Raw genomic sequence first — 14,287 nt, 5'->3', positions numbered from 1 at the left:
TTGAGTAGTTCAGGTAAGTCAATTAAATTCTTGCAGAACTTTAATAAAAATATGTGTTAAATCTTTAGTAATCTATGAGCACAACCCCTAGCAAGGTAAATACCATCCTGCTTAAAACATAAGTATTTTAAAAATCTTCTTTAAGCATATCATATCCTACCTATCCATATGCAAATCGTAGCTGGGAAGCCAGATCAGAGCTGCACGGACTTAATAAGACTAAGCCCTTAGTTGACTTAATAATAAAGCCAAGGAATTTCAAGCTTCATCAATATGTCAAATTTTAATTTTTGACCACACACGTATAAGTGCAGTGTTTTTAAGAGTGTAGAGGGATTTCAAATTGTTATGATCTTATATTTACTTGTATTCAAAAATAGTTTTTTAGTATAGCTACATAGCTAGCTTATCAATGTGATTCTGCAATTGAATATAGTCACGGTTGCTATAAATTATTCTAAGCTCCACTTCAGATCCTCATTAAACAAAAGACAGTCAGATGAAATGTTATTTGTGACATAATTTCCAAAAATGTCAAAGATTAATGGTGCGAGGTTGCTTCCCTGCATATGACCTAAATTAGTTAGGCGGCCCGTGAGTTTGGTTTTAGGGGGGGGCGTAAAAATAATATTAGTAAGTATATTCAACATAAATTTATGGGGTTACTGGTTACTAATGCTGATACTGCCGAAGAACAGTCAACTGAAACTGAAGATTACATTTCAGGTAACACACAGTTATTTGATTTAATAAGATTCAATATACAGTCTTACGTAATTGAGCGCGATATTCAATTCTTAATAACATTATTAATTAATTCAAATATTTTTGTCTTTTCAGAGGAGGAAAACGATATCGAAGAGTCGGATTATGATGGAAGAAGTAGTAGTAAAGAAGTGTCAGATGATGATGATAATTTATGTAAAAAATAATGTAGATTACAAAACAATTAAAAAAAAATATTGCATTTATAATTTTTAATTTTATTTAATGACATTCACACTATATGTATTCACGTTACGCCTCTTACTCGCACGCTCTCAGCATCTTTCCCCTCGCCTGTCAAGGTCTTATGCTGTTCAGAACTGCCTGTCATTGTACACATTTATTTGAAAAGACTTACTCAAACACATACTTAAATTTCAACTTTACAGGAGAAAGTTTATTTCACCCCCTAAACTATGCACCTTTCAATTCACCTGGTAGATACTTTTGCTTACTAAAATCGCCTGTCAATTTTCTTCCATAATTATCAATAAACAAACTAAATTGTATTAAATTTTGAATTTTACAAAAGTAAGTTTTTTTATTTTATTTATTTTACATTTAAAAAAATAAAAGGGGTAATGGCGTGCAGGGCTGATGCCTGCCAGGTCATTGTTGTTGGCCTTGGTGTATTATGACTCATCACTCTACAAATTTCTAGCCTTACAGGAAGACCGCTAGTCGGAGGGTTCACTAGCTCTTGGACTACAGGTTATTTGCCACCCGCTACAGGTTATTTGCCTTGTGATATGGGCGTTGGGCTTCTGCGTCCCTCTATCGAGAAAATATTGTTTAGAGTTGCCTCGGAATAGTCTTGTCTTGGAGCATCGAGTTAATGCATAGAAATTTTAAGGTAGACGTATTTAAAAAAATATATTTCAAATAATAAAATATGGATTATTGTATGTTGTGCGAAGATGTGAAAATTCTTAGCAGGGCAGAGTTCCAGAGTCCTCCCTCACGAGCCGCCACTGCCTAAAAGCATTATCTTCTGCAACCAGAGTACGACCACTTTTAGATAAGATACACAGAATTTCATAAAATTATGATAAGGTCCTAGTGTGTAAAACTTTTCTGTAAAAAAAAAACTTGTTAGTTATACATTTTCTATTCTATCAATTAAAAAAAATATACATATTTTACTCTAAAATATACACCAAACGACTGATCGAATCTCTTATAATAACCATTTATAATATTTAAGTAATAAGCCATATACATATAGTAGAAAGTTTTTTTATTTTAACCATTTTAAAATAATACTAAATATTTAAGGGCTAAGAATTATTTCCTTTTACTAATTCAACCGTTGGACTATTTTCCACAGATGTAATTTCACTTAAATTAAAATTTAGGTCTGTAGAAATTCTATTAGTTGTTTGCTCTTCTTTACTATGGAAAACTAGATCGCTTGCTTTGCGAAATAATTCAAACTTCTCATTTAAATACTGTAGTTCTTGTGTGGATGTTGTTCGACAAGATACGGTTTCTTCTGTAACGTTGTCCTCGTCTACTTCCTGAAACCAATAATAGTCAATGTTGCATTCATTAAATCAAAACATAATGCTTAATATATCTTCTGCTTTACCTTTATTTCTGAAAATGTTACCGGCTGTGTTCGATATCTTGATGACCCACCCTTTCTCTTTTTTGGGACAACTCTTCTGTAAAACCTTGATAGAGGTTCTGGATAAACTGTGTCTGTATCTAAAAAATAGAATCTATGATTTATATAAATAATTTTTTCAAGCAGATACTTGTCTTTCACTTTATTATTATCTTAATTGTGTAGTACTTCTCAAATCTGTGTATAAAATATTAATATTCAACAAGCATATTTATAATGGTCACTATTATGCAGGAACATATAGTTTCTAGTATATAAATCATAAAATATTTAATAACATCCATTATGTGCAAGTAGAGTAATATGATTCATCCATGACCAAGAATTTCAAATAATTTCAGCTTACTAATTTTAATTTTTAAGAGAAGTATTGTATATCATAATATATTTTACGTATACCTGTATATTTGATTGAGTCTAATATGTACCAAAATAATTTTTTGTGATTTAAATTAGAAATATCTAAAATGGAATATTTATTTAGATTTAAAATTTCAAAAGGATACGTAAAAAAGTGGCAATAGATGAGATTGAACCAGCGACCAGTGAATAACAAAATAAATACTTGCTAATATTATTTTGTAAACTTTAATGGATAAATTATTAATATGATAATTATTAAAATAAATGATGAACTAACAATTACATACATTAGAGCATTTAAAAACAGAAAAAATAAAATAATCTTTGCTGAATGCTCGGCTGAGCTTTTTCACAAATTTATGGAATGCAGAAAGGTTTTTCTACAGTGGCAAAGATACAGAGTCTATGAAGACATTAGTGTACAGCGGTGTTTTAAATGCCAAGAATTCTACCATAAAAATACAAAGTGCGACAATTCAACTATATGTGAATATTGCAGTGGTCCACATGAGTCTCGCGAGTGTCCAAAGTCAGAAAAAAATGTGTAAACTGTGCTAAAGCCAACAAAAAGTTTAAAACAAACAATAATATTGAGATCATGAAGCAAGTAATATTGAATGTCCTTCCTATAAATATACGGTAAAAAAAGTAAAATAGACTACAATGGAGAATCAATAGACTCAAGACAGTTCTGATGGTCACACTACCAGAGGCAGAAGTACTTGAGAGTCTGGAATAAGATGAAGAAAGTAGTGGAAATCCAGAAGAATTTTGGATTTCCATATTAAATTGATTCGCATTGCAATCAATTTAATATACCTGGGTAAAATGTCTATTATAATAACGCTAAATACAATAAAAACGATGGAATGTTAATTTATACTAAAGTAAATTTAAATGTTAAAATCGTTGATATTACATTACCTAAATCTCTAGTTACTATCAGTAAAATAAAATTAGACATCCAGGGTGTATGCTTTGGTATAACTGGTTTATATAGGCCACCATCCACTAACGAAAATGATTTTATTGAGGATATAAATTCCTATTTTATAGATAATTTAAAGAGTAACATGGATATCTTTATTGGTGATACTAACTTTGATATTTCTGATGATGGTAACAATCAAGTTAATTTGTATTTATTAACATTGAACAAATATGGATTTCTGCCCTATATTAATTGTCCTGCGAGGGTGACATCTTTGTCTGCTAGTTGTATTGATCATTTATTTGTGCAAAGAAAATTAAAAACAAATAAAAATAGAGCAAATTGATGACATTAAATTCAGTGAGATATTACAAATAGAAAATTGTCAATCAATTCTAAATTCTAATGATTCATAAGAAGCCACTTCTTATTAGCCACAGATTCTATAATATATTTATAAAATTTTACAATGAATCATTATCCTCAAAAATAATCACTAAAGGAAACTATAATAAGATAAAACCATGGTTTACTAATGGCATCATAGAGTCAATAAAAAAAGAGACAAACTTAAAAAAAAATGGTTAAAAAATAAAGAAAATAATGTAATGGAAGATCAGTACAGGACTTATCGTAACACCTTGAGTAAAATACTTATAAAATGCAACTATGACTATTACAATAACAAAATAAATTAAAACAAAAATAATATTAAAAAAATGTATAAATTAGTATCTGAAGCTACATATTAACAAACAAATAAAAGCAATGATAACACAAATATTTTAAATAACAACGAACAAGGTTTTGAAAATGACAAAAATATGGCAGACTATTGCAATGATTATTTTATTGATGTTGGAGTACATACATATGGCAGACAGAATTGTAAATAGCGAAGTCAATATGGATTATAAAATTAGTAATAACTGTTCAATTTTTCTATATCAACGTACATATCAATGGACTAATCAAAAATATAAATTCTTTAAAAAATAATAGCTTCCCAGGAATTGATAAAATACCAAGTAAACTAATAAAAAATATTCATGTTTATATATTAAAACCACTTATACATATTATAAATTTAATTTTTAATTTATAAATTATAAATCAGGAAATAAACATGACATTAACAATTTTAGACCTATAAGTGTTATGAATAACTTTGGTAAGATATTTGAAAAATGTTTTAAAAATAGACGTCTTGCTTTCTTTGGGGAAAACTGCAATTTCAAAAAATCAGTTTGGATTTGTTGAAAAACTTAGTACTACAGATGCAATATATAAGTTAGTATCAGAAATAACAACCAATATTAACATGGGTAAGAAAAGCATTGCAATTTCCTTAGATTTAGCTAAGGCATTCACATAGTTCCCCATACAAAACTACTTAACGAGTTAGAGAATTATGGAATTAGAGGCAATGTGTTACAACTATTTGAATCATATCTTAATGACCACAAACAAATAGTGAAAATTAGAGTCACTTTCAGTGAGCCAATGAGCATAAAAATTGGTGTTCCCCAAGGAACAGTTCTTGGTCCCATATTATTCATCTCCTATCTAAATTTCTTGACACAATCTGGATGTTGATGCTGTTACAATATCCTATACTGATGATAGGATATTGTATCTTCCTTGTGATAAGTCTCTCCCTATGCGGGAGAGACTTGGGAGAATGTGAAAGAAAAGGCACAGAGTGGATTAATAAAAATAAAACACTGGCTAAACCATCATAAATTAACACTTAATTTAAACAAATCTAATTACATAGCTTTCTCTGCCTCTGCAGCAAATCGCCCTAGATATTCGTGTATCTCGGTACCAAATTTTGAAACTGATATTAAGGAAGTAAATAATACAAAATATTTGGGTATAACAATTGACAAAAACTTGAAGTGGGAAAGTCATATAATCAAACTAAAAAATAACATCAGGAAATTAATATATAAATTTTACATTTTAAGAGAAATATTATCTAAAAAGTTATTGATAGTAATATATAAGGCATTAGTTGAGTCACTTATACGGTACGGCATTTTGGTATGGGAAGGCCTCTATAACACCACTTTAAACCAACTGAACGTCATACAGAAATATAAAAAATCTTAAAAATAATTTATAAAAAGAACAAACGTTATCCAACCCATTTATTATTTACAGCGGATGTTCTAAATGTGAGATCATCCCAGAAAACTGGCAGTCGATTGCAAAATATAAGATTTTCGTGAACCAGTGTCAATCAAGGCTCTTACGATACAACTACTTATTGCCTTTTAATCTTATTCTCAAGGTCTGCATAAAAACTTGGCTACTGGGGCTATTGACACTAACTAATTTATTAGATGATACCGAATTACTTACTAAATTATTAACAACCCTTGGAGCTTCTGGATTGTTCTGATGGGAACTTATATGTAAATTCGGGCACATCAGGGACACATGAGCCTTATGACAAACATCACACTTTAAACGCATCCTACATTTACGCGCTTGATGACCGACAATCAGCGGCTGCATGTGCATTATTACAAAAAATATATTTTGTCACACTTGGATTAAAATTAACAAGACCTGCAGCAGTGGGTACTTGATCTGAAGATATAAATTTATGTTTAGATAACCCCTGCCCCTGCCCCGATTCTTTTTATATAACAAATGTCTTTAAATCAAACCGTTCTGATGCTAATCTAATTCTTTGATCATTTTCTATTTCGGTTTGCAAAAAGGACATAAGGCTATTTAGCTTCTTTTCCATACTTGGATGTACTAAACCCCTCAAATTAGTTTGCGAGGAGTTAAATTCTGAAATACGCTGCAAACGTTGCCAAACACGCAGTACACTCTCAGGCAAACACGACTCGATCAGTGGGAAAAGCATAGCTGCATATTTATCTGATTTTATACCTAAAGTCTCTAAACCACGCAGCTGTGTCTCTAACCTATCATAAAGAAAAACAGTTTAAGAAACAAGTTAAAGCTCCAATTTGCAAATCCTCACGGCCAAAATGAGTTAAACAATCTACTATTGGTAAATAATTTTGCCCGGTTGCGGGAAAACTCTCTACGAGTTGCCTTGCCCGACTTCCTCGAACAGTAGCTTGAAGCAAATATTGTGTATTGTATCTTATTTTCAGGAACAATGTCCGCGTCGTCATGAACTTTTTTGAACTGCGACCAAAATGACAACAACTCTCTTATGTTTCCATCAAAAACTTTAAGCTGGAATTTGAATTTTCGGTTTTTACCTGACTGATGAGTTATTACATGGTGACGAGCGCTGGGACTGACGATATCCTTTCTCAGATTTTGTGGCATTCTGTACCAGCTCTTCATAGCACTGTAAGAGACCTATATATCGCTTGGTATAATTTTCGCTTCCTTCCGTTTCCTTAAGTAAATTGTCCTCAGAGGCATCTTTTTCCAACAGTGCATTGTACACTTCATCATCAGTTTTAAGCGAACTACAATGTCCTTGGAGAACTTCCCAAATAATTTTTATTTCCCGAATATTTTCCTCATCCTCCGTAAATAAATTTTCAAGATCGTTAGCCCTCTTTGAAAAGACAGAGCGTATAACTTTTCTATGTTTCTTTTTGCTAACTATTTTTCTAAGATTTTCATAAAAGGGTACATGACTCACACTCGTTTACCCAAAAGAATACGGCAGCCCGGTGCGTTAAATTTGTAACGCAAATCCCAGTAGACTATTCAAAGCTACACTGGTTTGCATAAAAAACTAACGGCAACCCGGTGTTTATCTATCAGCATCTTAGTTCAACAAAGCACAACAAACTTATCGTAACGCGTCAGAAAAAACCGTTACAAAGCTGTTACTGTCCTGTCACGGTCGCCAATAATATTCTGTCGCCTTCTGATAAGACGTATTACCGTCGGCGACGGTTCGAAAAAAAATAAAAGGCTAAAAGTATTTCAACCCTTTATTCGCTTTATGGTGACAGTTTATAGATGATTCTCATTGAAACTTGACAAAAAACAACATTTGAGCTGACAACTAATTATCAAAAAACACGTGAACGTCGCACAAACAGGGTACAAAATACTAAAAAAAAATCGCGCCTCAAAAAACACCGCCGTTTCGTACAACCAAACTCTGTTGCACTTACATATCAACTAAAAACAGTGCTGCCAGATCGTCGCTGTAACTTTCGGTAGATGTAACCGACTTTTTTCGGTAGATTGGAGAAAAAACCGGTAGAAATTAATATTGTCGTAATTTGATGCAAACAATTTTTTTTAAGTCATACATATTATATTATCTGTGTTTTGTACAATAAATGAGACCCAACACATGATTTTTTAAAGAAAATTTATTTTTACCAAAAAAATTATACAAAATATTATATAATATATAAAAGTGTTACATAATATAATATACATTATATTGTAGGTATATACATGGTATATACCTACCTATGTAGGTACCTAAAGTATTGCTTTAGCCTGCAATCGGCCATAACTTAATTTAAACTTTAATTAAATTATGGCCGGCTTTTTAATTTAATAAAATACTTAATAATTAATACTCAATAATGAACTTAATACTTAAATCTCTGGTAGCCTTTAGCGCTAGCAGCATAACAAATTCGACTAGGTAATCTAGGTATATACCTATGTAGGTATTACTCTTTATATATAGTGCTGCTGTTCATACTGTCAATTAATTTTTTTTCTATAGTAAAGTCGAAACAATTTTTTTCTCCTATAAACTCTTTGGTATAAAGAAGAGAGGCGGAAGTATTCACATTTAAAAACATCCTTTGGTAAGTTTTAATCAAATTAAATTGAGAAAATTTTCTTTCAACATTTGCTGATGACACAGGCAAGCAAAGAATGTTTTTAACAAAATTAGTCAATGTCTTAAATGGTGCGGTTTCATCACCCATTTTAATGTCCTCAACCTGTTGCCAAAATATTATCACTTCCTTTGAAAATTTTTGAATTTTTAACATAGACTTTTGGTGACTCAGATTGCATTTCCTTATTAAGGTTATTAAAAAAAGGTAATATAAAATCAAAGAATTGTAAAAATAATTTAGTGGTAGGATCTCTGAGTTTTGTTAAAATATTTTCAGCAGCCAGTAGATTTTTTTGACTTACTGCATCTGTAAAAAAAAGTTTAAGGGCATTATATTGCTCAAGGATTCGGGATATCGCAGAATGCACGGAAAGCCAGCGGGTTTGTGCGGGATGTAAGATTTTGTGTCACAAAATTCTTGAAACTCTGAAAATTCAGATACTCTTTTAGGACTGCAGTTAAAATAATTATAAATATCACGTGTTAAGTCTTCGACAAATCGTGGTAATTTTTGGCAGGCGTAAGAGGCACACAAATGAAATGAGTGACAAATGCATCTCATAGTGTATAATGATGGAACATCTTTTTTTAACAAAGCCATACTTGATTTATGTTGACTCATCATAACATTTGCACCATCCGACGCGAACCCTATCATGTTTTTTTATAATAATATGATTATATAGTGAACTAGAGTCCGCTGAAGAAACCTTTACCAACCCCGGAAAATCGTCCTTGATGGTATTATTTCGATAACTTCTGGCAACCATACAAAGAGTCTTTTCGCAGCTTCGGTCGGTCGATTCGTCGACTATCAATGAAAATTTATTTTTTTGAAGATGCTCACAGAGAATCTCGAACGCATGCTGCCCCAAAACATTTTTCACAATACCTGTTGTTTTGGTCCTGCCGCAAGCCAAACCTTGAGCCACTTTCGAGTCGGGGCAGATTTTTGTCACAATTTTCACTAAATGGTCCATTGTTGCAAACGGCAAATTATGTTCAGCGATAAACGCACATAATCTTATTTATCCTAAAAGCTAAAAACTTTTTTTTAGCAAATTAGACTAATTTTTAATAAAGCTATGTTTATAATACACCTTATAATTAATTAATACCTTATAATTACCTAATAATATACCTTCTTTTATATTTTCCTTTAGCTTTTTTTCCCCTGGAACGGCACATGCAAACGAAGTTAAGGTTCTTTGTTTTAGAATAGCTTTCGCATTTTGTTCATGCCCCTTGCTTTGGCTATGTTTAATTAAAGAATCTTTTCCACAACTAATATTAATATCCTTGTTACAGGGTTTGCAATATGCATAATTTCTGCCTTTTTTACTTTTACTCAACCATCCCTTAAAGTGGGGTAAATCTTCCCAACTTTCCTTATAATTTTGCATATATTTTGCTTTTTTCCTTTCTTTTGTAGAAGAACCTGGATTTCTTCTCTCGTCGTCCGTATTATTATCACTTGACCCAGCGTCACTATTCATTTTAACGTTTAATTGAAAATTGAGAAAAATACACGATTCACCAACCAAACAATGAGAATAAATGAACCGCAGCGCAAAGGTTTTTACAAGCAAACGCCCGTTACGGGAAATCTTCATTCTGGGTTTCCCCGCAATGAGCGTTTATTATTCGTCCTAAAAATATCAACTCTAAATTCTAAACGTCACTTAAAATCAACGTTGGATGATATATCGATTAGTAAATTCTAACCTACGTTATTATCTAGTGAGTTTATTTCAATAAATCATTTGCTTAATTTATGAGTATCAAGGTTCTAAATTTTAGCTAAAATATAAGTTTTTTTACACATTAAGTTTTAAAATATACGACTACGACTTTTCGGTAGAAATAAGGCTTAAATCGGTATATCGGTAGACTTGTGTTGATATCGGTAGATATACCGAAAAATCGGTAGATCTGGCAGCACTGACTAAAAACGATCGATTCTCCAGGCGGTCAATCACTGAAAAAGCAGGGTTGCCATATTGCCGATAAATAATTTAAAAAAATAAAAAGTACTGAATAGCTCAATACTCGCAATCTCCTAATCCTCAAATGAGTATACGCTATCTACATTCATTTAACTTTGAATGTATTTATAGAGTATCTTATCATATTTTATGGAAAAAAATGCTTCATATTTTATTAAAGGGGAATAGTATTATTTTGCGCCTGTCAAAATAAGTGACAAATTTTTATGATATTATAAATTGTTTTTTTTTACCATTTCTACATAAGCATTTGGCATCATTGCATCAGAGATGTTGCAAGCAAACAAACTGCCCATAGTTCCACGGCAATGCTAATTCTAGCCTCTCAATGTTCTTTCAAGACTTTAATAATAAGAAAAACAAAACAAGTAAATTATGGATACTAGATAGATATAAATTGTAAAAGAGAAGCAAATAACTGCAATTGCCACAGAAATAATAAAGAAGCATAATAAAATGCATTCTTGCATTTAAATACTATAGAGTAAAAACATCTTATCCAAATTCATTGTATAATTAAGCACTGTAAAAAAAGCACACACACACACACAACATAATTTTTTCTGCGCTCAAACACATAAGTTCAAATTGATTAAGAAGTTAATTTTGTGAGGTTCCTCTTTCTGGAAATATGCCATCCTGTTTTATATTTGATAATATACAGTGCTTTCATTTCAAAACGTTCCACCCTTAATAATTTTCTTAAAAAAAAAAAAAAACACGTCAAATTAGATATACAGGGGGACGTTTAATTATGCATTTACTGAAGTTCTGTCAATCACCTCCTCACCTCCAGCTAACCTCACTTTAATATGTCAAATGGGAACCCCCATCGTGTGATACATCATAGTAAGCAGCGTAAAATTCTCTATTCAACGGTACCAACAAAAATGAAATCGGTAAATGTGTAAGCAAATAGTTAGCGATGTAATAATAAATATTTTATTTACGCCAAACTTTGGTATTTTAAATGAATACTTTTAATGTGGTACCTACATCATTTTAAAATTCTTCCATTTTTTATAATAGATCATCAAAAAAAAAATACAAGCAATTTAGAAGTTAAAATGTGTGGTAACAAACAGTACATTTAGTTCAAGCAAATTATTTATTTTTTTAAGTAAAGAATGTGTACCGTTATTTCAGAGAAAAAAGAGTGTCTTCAAATTTTTTGCAAAAATCTTTGCAGTCTTATAACTTTGTATGTGTATTTATTTCACTTCTATTTTTTGCAAAACCTACCTAATAGGTACAAAAAAACACTGCAATACCTTAGATTTTTATAATTCTCCGGACCTAACCCTACTAGACTTTTTTCTTTGAGGCTTCTTAAAAAGCAAAGTTTATAAAACCCCACCTAAGAGTATTGAGAATTTAAAAAATAGAATATTTCAAGAATGCAGAGAAATTAGCGAGCAGACCCTTGCCAATGTTCGTAAGGAGTTTGAAAATAGGCTTTTTTATTGTCTTGCTAATACCCTACCGATTTACAGTTTAATTGCTTCTTAGTCAATCAATTTTATTTTTTTTTACAACCATTGATGAATGCCCTTTAAAATAATGTATACCATGGGGTAGCCATTTGACATACCAAAGTTTGGCGTAAATAAAAGATTCATTATTTCTAGACATTTTCGCTAACTATTTGCTTACACATTTACCGATTTCATTTTTTTTGGTACCATTGAATAGAGAATTTTACGCTTCTTACTATGATGTATCACATTTAAGAAAGTTATTAAGGGTGGATCGTTTTGAAATGAAAGCACTGTATAATATTTTACAAATCTTTGAATATAATCTAAATAGGTAATGAACTTCTTTAGTTTTTTTTTAAATTTTCAAATATCCCGCAAATTCTTATGATAAAACCCAATGATCTAGATGCTGATAAAATTTTAAATTGTATACTGCAAATGGGAATTAAAGTTAAGTAATTCTTCGAATGTAACATCAATATATTTTATAGATTTACATCTAGTTAAAATGTGGGAATTTGTTTCATGATTACAGTAAATATTTGTTAAATATTTTTTTTTCTTGAATACGAAACTTTAAAGCATTTTGATATACAGTGTGAGTCTGTAACATGGAATAAATTCAGCAGTTTATATACTTTTTTCTCAAAAAAATCCTCGGACCCGTCGGTTAGTATTTTTAGTTTCGCTCTTTTTTGTTGAAAACAAAATTATACAGAGTGTCCCAAAAATAAGATATGACTCATTTCCAATTCGCGCGCTACTTGTCTAGTGAAAATGTTAAGATTTTCTTGAACTGATAATAACACATTAATTTTGGCATTTTCATTAAGCGCAGATTTACGGGCAATAGTTGTTCTTTTAATGTCGCCATTTTCCTGGAACTGATTTTCAATTTTGCTTACAGTACCTTGCGATATCGGTGGTAAATCAGGATAAAGTCTAGTTCAGAGATCTATTAGAATCTTTGATGTGTCGCAGATGCCGCACTAACTAGTCCGTGCGCCTATGTCATATTTATTGTCGCATGATATACATGTTTAAATGGCAAAATTTTATATTGTTTATCTATGAAATCATTTTAAATATACGTAAAACCCCATGTTTTATACTATTTTTTATTTTTCTTTCGAAAATGTCAATTTTTAGAAAGAAAATAATATCACAAGAAAATAATACCAAAAAATTAACCGCTGACTAAAATCCAAGCATCTTACAAAATATTTTAAACACTTTCAGCACTCACAGACTTGTCACCTCTTTTTAGCCAGTCTATTAAACAAAGATAAAACATCTGCATTCTGGCGATTCCTACTTTAGGCTGTGCAAGTGATTGTGTATCTCTCTCTATCCCACTGATTTTGAGAATTACGGGGCCGTACCCAAACAAATTTTTGGGCTGTTTTTTATTGCTTTCGACGTGTTTTTAAAGAGATCTTTAAGGATGGGTCTATCACCTTTAATAGTTGGGAGGGGGGTCATGTGAGGTTATTATTTGATGTGTTTTGCCGGTTATGATTTTTACACGTTTATGAAAGTAAAGAATATTGACTGGAAATTTGGCCTGTATTCGTCTTAATTTTTTGCAGTTTTTACTGTGAGGAAGTGTGTTTTTTTTATTTGTGCTTGTGAATTTGTTTTGGTATTATACCTAAAGACCTTAAAATGTTTCGACTCTGGGAAAATAGGCAGGACAATTTGGCAAATTAAGAGGAAAGTGTTTGTGCGGGCTTATGGAGACCATGGGTGTACAAGAAAGACAGTAACATTTGTGATGAAAACAATTAGAGTGATCTGGACAGTGATTTAGACTTTCATAGTTCTGATAGTTTATTTTCTAGTGTTGAGGAAGCAAAAAGAAGCAAGGGAAGTAGAAGCTACAGGGAAAAATCAAGCAGTCTCAAAACGTAATTGTTTAAGTACAGATGCCAAACAAATTTATCTAAATATCTATAACAATCTAAGGAATGATCCTCAGTTCACAAATGATTGTAGTACTTTGCAAAAAACAGCGTTTTTAACAGGGGTTCCCTATAGTACCATATGCCTGTAAAAAAAGGATTAAAGGCAGAATAAAAAGGAAAGATGCAGGATAATCAAAGGGACTTGACAAGGACATTGCGAAATTGCTAAGGAAAGGTGTGTATTATAAATACAAAAACAATGTGGTTCTGACCATACAGACACCTTATTGGCAAGGGACAAACATTTATCAGTCTCAACCTTGCGGAGATACCTGACAAAACTTAGATTTAAGCTTAAGACTTAACAAAAGAGCTGCTGTAATGAAATTAT

General features: G+C 31.4%; 1 pseudogene; it reads right to left on the bottom strand.

The window, feature by feature from the left end:
- Positions 1-8,606: 8,606 nt before the first annotated feature.
- Positions 8,607-9,546, bottom strand: LOC126735669 (uncharacterized; annotated as a pseudogene).
- Between the last annotated feature and the right edge of the window lie 4,741 nt (positions 9,547-14,287).

This window comes from Anthonomus grandis, chromosome 4, assembly GCF_022605725.1.
Source record: "Anthonomus grandis grandis chromosome 4, icAntGran1.3, whole genome shotgun sequence".
In the NCBI taxonomy this organism is placed as follows: Eukaryota; Metazoa; Arthropoda; class Insecta; order Coleoptera; family Curculionidae; genus Anthonomus; species Anthonomus grandis.
The sequence above is the reverse complement of the archived record's forward strand: the minus strand, read 5'-3'. Positions and strand labels throughout refer to the sequence as shown.